This window comes from Brassica rapa, unplaced genomic scaffold (assembly GCF_000309985.2).
Source record: "Brassica rapa cultivar Chiifu-401-42 unplaced genomic scaffold, CAAS_Brap_v3.01 Scaffold0083, whole genome shotgun sequence".
Taxonomy (NCBI): Eukaryota; Viridiplantae; Streptophyta; class Magnoliopsida; order Brassicales; family Brassicaceae; genus Brassica; species Brassica rapa.
The window spans coordinates 13,000-24,162 of record NW_022610028.1 but is presented as its reverse complement, the minus strand read 5'-3'; the positions used below and the strand labels follow the sequence as shown (position 1 = coordinate 24,162).

At 41.4% G+C, this 11,163-nt stretch overlaps 1 long non-coding RNA gene across 1 annotated transcript; it reads left to right on the top strand.

Annotated features, from left to right (window-relative positions):
* The first annotated feature begins 4,223 nt into the window (after nucleotides 1–4,223).
* LOC117129730 lies at nucleotides 4,224–10,041 on the top strand. The gene is made up of 2 exons (XR_004453336.1): nucleotides 4,224–8,019; nucleotides 8,339–10,041. It is a non-coding gene; the product is annotated as an uncharacterized LOC117129730 (long non-coding RNA).
* Nucleotides 10,042–11,163: the final 1,122 nt, after the last annotated feature.

The following is an 11,163-nucleotide window of genomic DNA, read 5'->3' as shown; positions in this document are numbered from 1 at the left end:
CCAGGATGAATCACTTTGTGAAGCTAATTTGGATACATAAAGTGGTGGAGAATCACCAGGAAGTTGAATAAATCTCATAGGAGTTGGGATGAAGAAGTTATCCTCACTTTCAAATCAGGTGATTCCAGTTTCCCAGTTTGGGATAGGACAGCTTCTTCGTCGTTCCAATCAAACCAGGATGAATCACTTTGTGAGAAGCTTGATTTGGATACATAAAGTGGGGAGAATCACCAGGAAGTTGAATAATCTCATAGGAGTTGGGAAGAAGAAGTTATCCCACTTTCAATCAGGTGATTCCAGTTTCCCAGTTTGGGAATAGGACAGCTTCTTTCGTCGTTCCAATCAACCAGGATGAATCACTTTGTGAGAAGCTTGATTTGGATACATAAAGTGGTGGAGAATCACCAGGAAGTTGAATAAATCTCATAGGAAGTGGCAAGAAGAAGTTATCGAACTTTCAAATCAGGTGATTACAGTTTCCCAGTTTGGGAATAAGCACAGCTTCATCGTCGTTCCAATCAAACCAGGATGAATCACTTTGTGAGAAGCTTGATTTGGATACATAAAGTGGTGGAGAATCACCAGGAGTTGAATAAATCTCATAGGAGTTGGAAAGAAGAAGTTATCCCACTTTCAAATCAGGTGATTCCAGTTTCCCAGTTTGGGAATAGGACAGCTTCTTCGTCGTTCCAATCAAACCAGGATGAATCACTTTGTGAGAAACTTGATTTGGATACATAAAGTGGTGGAGAATCACCAGGAAGTTGAATAAATCTCATAGGAGTTGGGATGAAGAAGTTATTCCCCTTTCAAATCAGGTGATTCCAGTTTCCCAGTTTGGGAATAGGACATCTTCTTCGTCGTTCCAATCAAACCAGGATGAATCACTTTGTGAGAAGCTTTATTTTGATACATAAAGTGGTGGAGAATAACCAGGAAGTTAAATAAATCTCATAGGAGTTGGGATGAAGAAGTTTATCCCACTTTCAAATCAGGTGATTCCGTTTCCCAGTTTGGGAATAGCACAGCTTCATCGTCGTTCCAATCAAACCAGGATGAATCACTTGGTGAAGAAGCTTGATTTGGATACATAAAGTGGTGGAGAATCACCAGGAAGTTTGAATAAATCTCATAGGAGTTGGGCTGAAGAAGTTATTCCCCTTTCAAATCAGGTGATTCAGTTTCCCCGTTTGGGAATAGCACAGCTTCTTCGTCGTTCCAATCAAACCAGATTGAATCACTTTGTGAGAAGCTTGATTTGGATCCATAAAGTGGTGGAGAATCACCAGGAAGTTGAATAAATCTCATAGGAGTTGGCAAGAAGAAGTTATCCTACATTCAAATCAGGTGATTCCAGTTTCCCAGTTTGGGAATAGCACAGCTTCATCGTCGTTCCAATCAAACCAGGATGAATCACTTTGTGAGAAGCTTAATTTGGATACATAAAGTGGTGGAGAATCACCAGGAAGTTGAATAAATCTCTTAGGAGTTGGGATGAAGAAGTATCCCACTTTCAAATCAGGTGATTCCAGTTTCCCAGTTTGGGAATAGGACAGCTTCTTCGTCGTTCCAATCAAACCAGGATGAATCACTTTGTGAGAAGCTTGATTTGGATACATAAAGTGGTGGAGAATCACCAGGAAGTTGAATAAATCTCATAGGAGTTGGAAAGAAGAAGTTATCCCACTTTCAAATCAGGTGATTTCCAGTTTCCCAGTTTGGGAAAAGTACAGCTTCTTCGTCGTTCTAATCAAACAAGGATGAATCTAATAGAAAATCTCCCAAGGAATGCACTCGAAGGTTGGTGAAAAGGATAAACTTTGACCCAAAGATGGATTAAAGGAAAGGTGGATCGATGGTTCTTCAGTATAAGGCTGCGGAAGGCAAGATACTTGCTGGTTGGTCTTAGTCCGTGAGAGGCAGCCCCACTAGTGAACAAGACCGTGCTTACGGAGATCACTCTCGTAGCATTACGATGTTCCAAAGAACAAAGGATTCAACAAATTTAAAAAGTAGATTTTTATTAAAAGGTTGAATGAATAAAAACAATACAAAGCAAACTTTTATATAATAGGCAATCTGTAAATTAAATAATCTAGTCAATCCTTGAACTATAAAGATCTTAAAACTATGAAGACTTGACTAGGATATTGACTTGACCAAAGACCAAGACTGTTGACTGAATTTGGAAATTGTGTTCGCAGAATTCCTTGGCTGGTCGCATCCTTTTGCATGATCGACGGTCTCTGAATTGCCGTCAGATTGATATATTATACGACATTGGCTTGTATTTTTCTTGGTGAGCCTTTCTTTTTTTGGACATCTCTTGATTTGCTTGTTCCTGAACAAGGTCACATCATCCCCTCCTCCTTCAAAAGGATTTGCCCTCAAATCCGACATAATGTTTAGAACCTGTGACCGTGAGAGGCAGCCCCACTAGTGATCAAAACAGGTTGCTTTCGGAGAAGCAATCTCCTAGAGCCATTACGAGAGATGGAGGAGCAGTCTCGATTTAACTTCAGATGGAATGATCTCTTGTTTTCTCGTGGATTTTTTTTTTTTTTTTTGTAGAAGATAAAGATGAGAATGATGAATGACAGAAGTGAACACCGAACCCTCAAGTGTGCTCTGATACCAAATAATAGAAAATCTCCCAGGAATGCACTCGAAGGTTGGTGAAAAGGATAAACTTTGACCCAAAGGGATTGGATAAAGGAAAGGTGGATCGATGGTTCTTCAGTATAAGGCTGCGGAAGGCCAGATACTTGCTGGGTTGGTCTTAGTCCGTGAGAGGCAGCCCCACTAGTGAACAAGACCGTGCTTACGGAGATCACTCTCGTAGCATTACGATGTTCCAAAGAACAAAGGATTCAACAAATTTAAAAAGTAGATTTTTATTTAAAAGGGTTGATGAATAAAAACAATACAAAGCAAACTTTTATATAATAGGCAATCTGTAAATTAAATAATCTAGTCAATCCTTGAAACTATAAAGATCTTAAAAATATGAAGACTTGACTAGGAATATTGACTTGACCAAAGACCAAGACTGTTGACTGAATTTTGGAAATTGTGTTCGCAGAATTCCTTGGCTGGTCGCATCCTTTTGCAGATCGACGGTCTCTGGAATTGCCGTCAGATTGATATATTATACGACATTGGCTTGTATTTTCTTGGTGAGCCTTTCTTTTTTTGGACATCTCTTGAATTTGCTTGTTCCTGAACAAGGTCACATCAGAATCACTTTGGAGAAGCTTGATTTTGGATACATAAAGTGGTGGAGCATCACCAAGAAGTTGAATAAATCTCATAGGAGTTGGGATGAAGAAGTTATTCCCCTTTCAAATCAGGTGATTCCAGTTTCCCAGTTTTGGGAATAGCACAGCTTCATCGTCCGTTCCAATCAAACCAGGATGAATCACTTTGTGAGAAGCTTGATTTGGATACATAAGTGGTGGAGAATCACCAGGAAGTTGAATAAATCTCATAGGAGTTGGCAAGAAGAATTTATCCCACATTCAATCAGGTGATTCCAGTTTCCCAGTTTGGGAATAGCACAGCTTCATCGTCGTTCCAATCAAACCAGGATGAATCACTTTGTGAGAACTTAATTTGGATACATAAAGTGGTGGAGATCACCAGGAAGTTGAATAAATCTCATAGGAGTTGGGATGAAGAAGTTATCTCACTTTCAATCAGGTGATTCCAGTTTTCCCAGTTTGGGAATAGGACAGCTTCTTCGTCGTTCTAATCAAACCAGGATGAATCACTTTTGAGAAGCTTGATTTGGATACATAAAGTGGTGGAGAATCACCAGGAAGTTGAATAAATCTCATAGGAGTTGGGATGAAGAAGTTATTCCCTTTCAAATCAGGTGATTCCAGTTTTCCCAGTTTGGGAATAGCACAGCTTCATCGTCGTTCCAATCAAACCAGGATGAATCACTTTGTGAGAAGCTTGATTTGGATACATAAAGTGGTGGAGAATCACCAGGAAGTTGAATAAATCTCATAGGAGTTGGCAAGAAGAATTATCCCACATTCAATCAGGTGATTCCAGTTTCCCAGTTTGGGATAGCACAGCTTCATCGTCGTTCCAATCAAACCAGGATGAATCACTTGGTGAGAAGCTTAATTTGGATACATAAAGTGGTGAGAATCACCAGAAGTTGAATAAATCTCATAGGAGTTGGGATGAAGAAGTTATTCCCACTTTCAAATCAGGTGATTCCAGTTTCCCAGTTTGGTGTTGAGCTGAAGAGAAGATAGAAGCTTGTGCAAAGATAGGGCAAGCTTCAGGAGATGTTCAGAAGAGTTCAACCAAGCTTCAGAAGTACCCTGAAGTGTATATCTTGTGAAGTTAAGTCCAAGAAGGGCTTAGACTGATCTGTAGAAGACATTAGAGGAGTTTGGGAGGAAATGGTCGATGGTGCAAAGTTAGGGTCGGCTGTACGGACGGCCGTACGGACTGTACGGACCGGTACGGATGAGATCGACCCGAAACATCTTTTCTCAACCATCTGAAGACAATTGGTGCTTGTGCAAAAATAGGGCACAAGGGTACGGTCTGAGAAGTATGTGCAAGGTCCGGGTTGAGTAATGGTATCAAAAGAGCATCAAGAAGATGCTGTGTGCAATGGGAATCTAAGGGAGCTGGCACACGGTTCTGATTGGCTTATGATAGTCCAAGACAGGCTGGATGTTGCTGGAAAGAAAGAGACAAAGGCTGGCTATGTATCTGGACAAAGATATGGACAGATACATAAGGCAGTGTGGAGTATTTCTAGCCAAGCATTCCCACATCCAATCAGGAGCATACAACCAGCTACAAACACCCCAAGACCTGATCCAGAACGTCCATTTCAAACCAGGCTACCTCCACTGTCCATTTCTTATCCTTAACTTAGGGTTTTATGAGTTTGCAACCTGTTTTCTATTTAAAGACCCTTTATGGGCGAATTGTAAACTCTCTAAGAGAGTAAGGGGGATTTCCCCTTCTCCTTCATAGTCTTTGGTTACTTTGAATCTCCCAATCTTCATTCTCTTGATTACTCTATTCTGGTTACTTAATCTCATACTCTCAGTCTCCTACTCTCACTCAATCTCCCATAATCACTCTTATTCTTCCATTCACTAAATCTCACTTTCATTAGTCTCTCTTCACCATTTCAAGTTCTCTCTAGCCCTTGTGGGTTTGTTCAACACTCATACAGCCTGAGACTCTGTAAATCTCATATGGTATCAGAGCCAGGTTCATCTGAACCTGGTAGAAGCTTCTGCATATCCGTTACAAGCTCACCCTCATCTCAAATCCAAGCCTTTGAAGATCTGTCAAAACCGGCTACATCTCTTCAAGAAGAAGCAGACCAAAGCCATGGCGTTCTCTCATGGTCTCTCCACCTTTCTCCTGTCCATTAAAGGCGTGCCTCACCTCCTGGTTAAGATGAAACCTCTCAAGAAGAGAGTTTTCCCTTTGCTCATGGAGTTGGCGACTTGGAAACATGAAGAAAGGAGTGGTCTTTACAGTTTGAGATACAAGAAGGTGGTCATAAAGACAAGGAGGAGCTGTTAGGTGGCGAGCCTACATTTCCATTCCATCAAAATGTCATGACCTGGTACCTAGGAGGTTCAAGGAATCAGCACAGATTCCTTGGTTGTAAGCCAATCCTTTTCCCTTCTTGATGTGAGCTTGTATTATTGTTTGGTGGTAGTTGAGTGTTTTTATTGGATCCTTGGGTTGATTGAATGTTTTGCTAGATGGTATTGTCTAGTTACTGTCCCAGGATGCTTTATGAGACTTGTTTGGTGTTCTTGATGATATATGCCATGCCGTGAGTCTTGAATGTGTTGCTAGGATGCTAGATGGTATTGTCTCATCCGCTGGTTGCATTCATGATGTCTAAAACTGTTGTTAAGGTGTTTTGCATTATCATTTTGTTGCTGCCTTAAGATTGAAACATCTAGATTAATGTCTAAGATGGTGGTTAAGGTGGTTAACTATTATTGCCTAAATACTATGGGTTTAATCATTGATCATACATAAGTATTTAGAGAATGTGCTTGCATAGATTAGGACTTGATATTATCATGATTCTGTCTGTTGCATTGACTTGCGTATTTCCATAGCTCAAATCGCCATGAATATGTTGTAGGAATGAGTAGAATGTCTCAACTGATTACATCATGATTGATAAGCTGTTTTGCATATATAAGCATGTCTCATACTGTCTAAGTTCAATCCTATTATTGTCTGATCTCTTTGTGCATTCATAAATAGAAACTGATTAAGGTTATTGCATATTGTCATCTTGCTGCTGCCTTAGGTTGATACACTTAGATTCAAGTCTAAAATGTAGTTAAGGCAGAAGTTAATGCCTAAGTAGCTCGTCTTGAATCTGATTTGATCTTGCTTGTACTTAGAGAGATTGCTTGCAACGATGTGAACTTGATAATCCTTGTTTCAATCTGTTGCATAGCTTGTTACATTGGAGATCAAACTTGATATTGGTCAAGGATTGATCCCAATGCTTGTGTCTTATCTTTGCTGGAGTTTGAGTGATGTTTCAGGTCCACATGATGTGCTCTTGGTTCATCATCAATCTTAGTAAAAGAGGAAGACTTTACCCATTGGGAATGGTCGCTGGGGTGTATGTGGATACATAAGGCGAATGGTCATCACCTAAGTCTGGAGGAGACTGGTGACCAGAAGGCATTGGAGATAAAGGGAAGGGTTGATCAGTGGTTGAAGCGTAATCCATGAGATGTTGCGCTCCTGATCTTAAGGCTCATTGAGGCTCACTTCAAGCTTGGACCCATACTCAATCCAAGCTTGAGGAGCAAAGTGAGCCACCTGATGATCCTGTTGCTCAATGACCTGTATTACTCAAGGTCATTACAAGCTAATCATGGAGTGATTCAGCCGAAGTAGAGGGAAGAAGAAGGTCACTCAATAAGGCGTGTGAGGTGCTTGGAGAGTTGGCTGAGGTATCTCCTCAATGGAATGATGATGTGGTGGAGGTTCAAGCATCAAGTCCAAAGGAGATGGAGGTGCTTTCCACAAGATTTATCATGGAGCTATCATGCGCTCACCATCAAGCTTAGACCTTCCCTATACTTGGTCTCAAGCCTGAAGAGGAGTGTCGATGAGCTTGCATGATAAGAGAAGGAGCTGTTAAGCTCAGCAAGTGAGGGATTCAAGTGGTGTGTGAAGAGCAGCCACTCCTCACCATTTATACAAGGGAGTAAACCTGATCTTTATCTCTTTCTATACAATCATGATAGGTTTATCTCTTGAAATTGTCTTGCATCAATTAGGTGCTGTCTAAGTTATTGCATTCATGCATTGAACTGTCGAATTGATCATGCATTGTTACCCTTGTCTAGATTGTGCTTGTCCTTGATCTTTTGTTTGCCTATTTCAGAATTAATATTTTGTTGAGGCATTGGTGATCAAACAAGATGTGTGATCTTGCTTTGGTCCCAATAGGATGATTTAATTTTGCATTGAGTTGTGGTGGTTTAGGTACACAAGCAGTGATACAAGTGACTCACCAACAACCAAGAGTGTAAAGACAAAGGTCTTTTGCCATTGCATATCATCACTAGGACATGTCAGTCCCCAATCTACAGGAAGTGTAGTGTGATTGATTATGCAATGAGAGATGGCTATTGCATAATACCATTAGGACATGTCTAGTCCTTAGTCTACAGGAAGTGTAGCATGGGACATTATGCAATAAGAAGTGTGACTTGTGAGGCTCTCTATGGTGATTCAAACACCCTAGTTCCTGGTATAAGGAAGAGAGCAGCTCACAAGACCGAGACCATCACCACAGCTGTTGAGACCGGTGGTCTAAGGCCATGAAAGTGCTTACACCCACACAAGCTTAGTTCCAAATCAGAGTCTCGGAAACTAAGCTTGAGGGGGGAATGTTAAATAAGCAAGGTTCATGGCCTGATAGGTCTTTGCAAAGGCTTCTAAGAAGAACCATCAACCGGGCCAAGTCAGTGGCGTGTCTAGGTAAGAGGCTGTTCAGAGCAGTCTTGGCAAGTGAGGAGGAAGGCTCTCCATCAATGCGGCTTCAATGAGAGGTGGCTGAGGAGAAGCTGATAGACCCATTTAGTCATCCAACAAGTTGATAGTGCCAAGAAGATGATGCATTGGCCGAGTGGGAAACTCACCAAAAATAAAAAGGGAAGTCTACTTATCATGTTACTCAAGATGATAGACTTATCTCCTTAAAATTCATTGATTTAATGCAGCTTAGTCTGAAAAGATAAGCCTATGTACTTGGATTTCTCTCCTAAAGAACTGAGGCACTGCGTTCATATTGAATCAGGTACTTGTGATCTTGATAAGCAACCTTTAGGAGATGGATGTGATACCTACAGAGACTACTTGAGGGAGGATCAAGTGGAGAGTCAAGCTGTATCAGTCCCTAAGATGAGCCGGTACAAGGGAATGTGTACAAGTGGAGGATGCGTATGCTCATAGAAAGCTCCTCACCAAAACAAAAAGGAAGTGTCCCTTAGTCTCTTTCAGTTCAATTCATTCTTCTATTAAGGGCTTAAGCTTGAAAAAGTTACTAGAAATGAATTGATTGAACTGTGATTATACTGAAAAAGATTGATTGAATTGTGTGCATCAATTGTGATGCAGGATATTCAAATTCTTGGTTCTTGATAAGTACTGATGCACCTTTGGAATGTGTATCAGGTACCTTTGCTTGGCGCCTTATTAAACAGTTCCGGGTCATCTCTTAGCTTCTCTAAAGAGGCTGTGAAGTCTGTGGAGAGGGGGAGATTCCAAACCTGGTCTATGAAGAGGGCAAGCCGTGTGTGAAGTGTTGAGCAGCCTCACTGGTGTTTTGAAGATGATCTGGTCATGTCCTAGCTTCTCTAGGATGGCTGTGAAGTCAGTTGAGAGGGGGAGGCTTCAAACCGGTTCCATGAAAAGATGAAGCTGAGTTGTTAAGTGCGCAAAGTCTTGATGAGTTGCTGCACCATCTTAGGCCGTGATCCAGAACTTCTTGTGTCCAACCACACTGGTTCTAAGGCACAAGAGTTCATTGGCCAATCCCTAGGCCCTTAAGAGCTCTACTCTTTTTCCCTTGCAAAGTTTTGTCCCACAGGGTTTTCTTTGCAAGGTTTTTAATGAGGGAGACTCTTCAGGGTTCCAAGCTTGGCTCAGGATCTCCTAGAGTCAAGCTTGAGGGGGAGTGTTGAGCTGAAGAGAAGATAGAAGCTTGTGCAAAGATAGGGCAAGCTTCAGGAGATGTTCAGAAGAGTTCAACCAAGCTTCAGAAGTACCCTGAAGTGTATATCTTGTGAAGTTAAGTCCAAGAAGGGCTTAGACTGATCTGTAGAAGACATTAGAGGAGTTTGGGAGGAAATGGTCGATGGTGCAAAGTTAGGGTCGGCTGTACGGACGGCCGTACGGACTGTACGGACCGGTACGGATGAGATCGACCCGAAACATCTTTTCTCAACCATCTGAAGACAATTGGTGCTTGTGCAAAAATAGGGCACAAGGGTACGGTCTGAGAAGTATGTGCAAGGTCCGGGTTGAGTAATGGTATCAAAAGAGCATCAAGAAGATGCTGTGTGCAATGGGAATCTAAGGGAGCTGGCACACGGTTCTGATTGGCTTATGATAGTCCAAGACAGGCTGGATGTTGCTGGAAAGAAAGAGACAAAGGCTGGCTATGTATCTGGACAAAGATATGGACAGATACATAAGGCAGTGTGGAGTATTTCTAGCCAAGCATTCCCACATCCAATCAGGAGCATACAACCAGCTACAAACACCCCAAGACCTGATCCAGAACGTCCATTTCAAACCAGGCTACCTCCACTGTCCATTTCTTATCCTTAACTTAGGGTTTTATGAGTTTGCAACCTGTTTTCTATTTAAAGACCCTTTATGGGCGAATTGTAAACTCTCTAAGAGAGTAAGGGGGATTTCCCCTTCTCCTTCATAGTCTTTGGTTACTTTGAATCTCCCAATCTTCATTCTCTTGATTACTCTATTCTGGTTACTTAATCTCATACTCTCAGTCTCCTACTCTCACTCAATCTCCCATAATCACTCTTATTCTTCCATTCACTAAATCTCACTTTCATTAGTCTCTCTTCACCATTTCAAGTTCTCTCTAGCCCTTGTGGGTTTGTTCAACACTCATACAGCCTGAGACTCTGTAAATCTCATTTGGGAATAGCACAGCTTCTTCGTCGTTCCAATCAAACCAGATGAATCACTTTGTGAGAAGCTTGATTTGGATACATAAAGTGGTGGAGAATCACCAGGAAGTTGAATAAATCTCATAGGAGTTGGCAAGAAGAAGTTATCCCACTTCAAATCAGGTGATTCCAGTTTCCCAGTTTGGGAATAGGACAGCTTCTTCGTCGTTCCAATCAAACCAGGATGAATCACTTGATGAGAAGCTTGATTTGGATACATAAAGTGGTGAAGAATCACCAGGAAGTTGAATAAATCTCATAGGAGTTGGGATGAAGAAGTTATCCCACTTTCAAATCAGGTGATTCCAGTTTCCCAGTTTGGGAATAGGACAGCTTCTTCGTCGTTCCAATCAAACCAGGATGAATCACTTGATGAGAAGCTTGATTTGGATACATAAAGTGGTGAAGAATCACCAGGAAGTTGAATAAATCTCATAGGAGTTGGGATGAAGAAGTTATCCCACTTTCAAATCAGGTGATTCCAGTTTCCCAGTTTGGGAATAGGACAGCTTCTTCGTCGTTCCAATCAAACCAGGATGAATCACTTTGTGAGAAGCTTGATTTGGATACATAAAGTGGTGGAGAATCACCAGGAAGTTGAATAAATCTCATAGGAGTTGGGATGAAGAAGTTATCCCCTTTCAAATCAGGTGATTCCAGTTTCCCAGTTTGGGAATAGACAGCTTCATCGTCGTTCCAATCAAACCAGGATGAATCACTTTGTGAGAAGCTTGATTTGGATACATAAAGTGGTGGAGAATCACCAGGAAGTTGAATAAATCTCATAGGAGTTGGCAAGAAGAAGTTATCCCACATTCAAATCAGGTGATTCCAGTTTCCCAGTTTGGGAATAGCACAGCTTCATCGTCGTTCCAATCAAACCAGGATGAATCACTTTGTGAGAAGCTTGATTTGGATACATAAA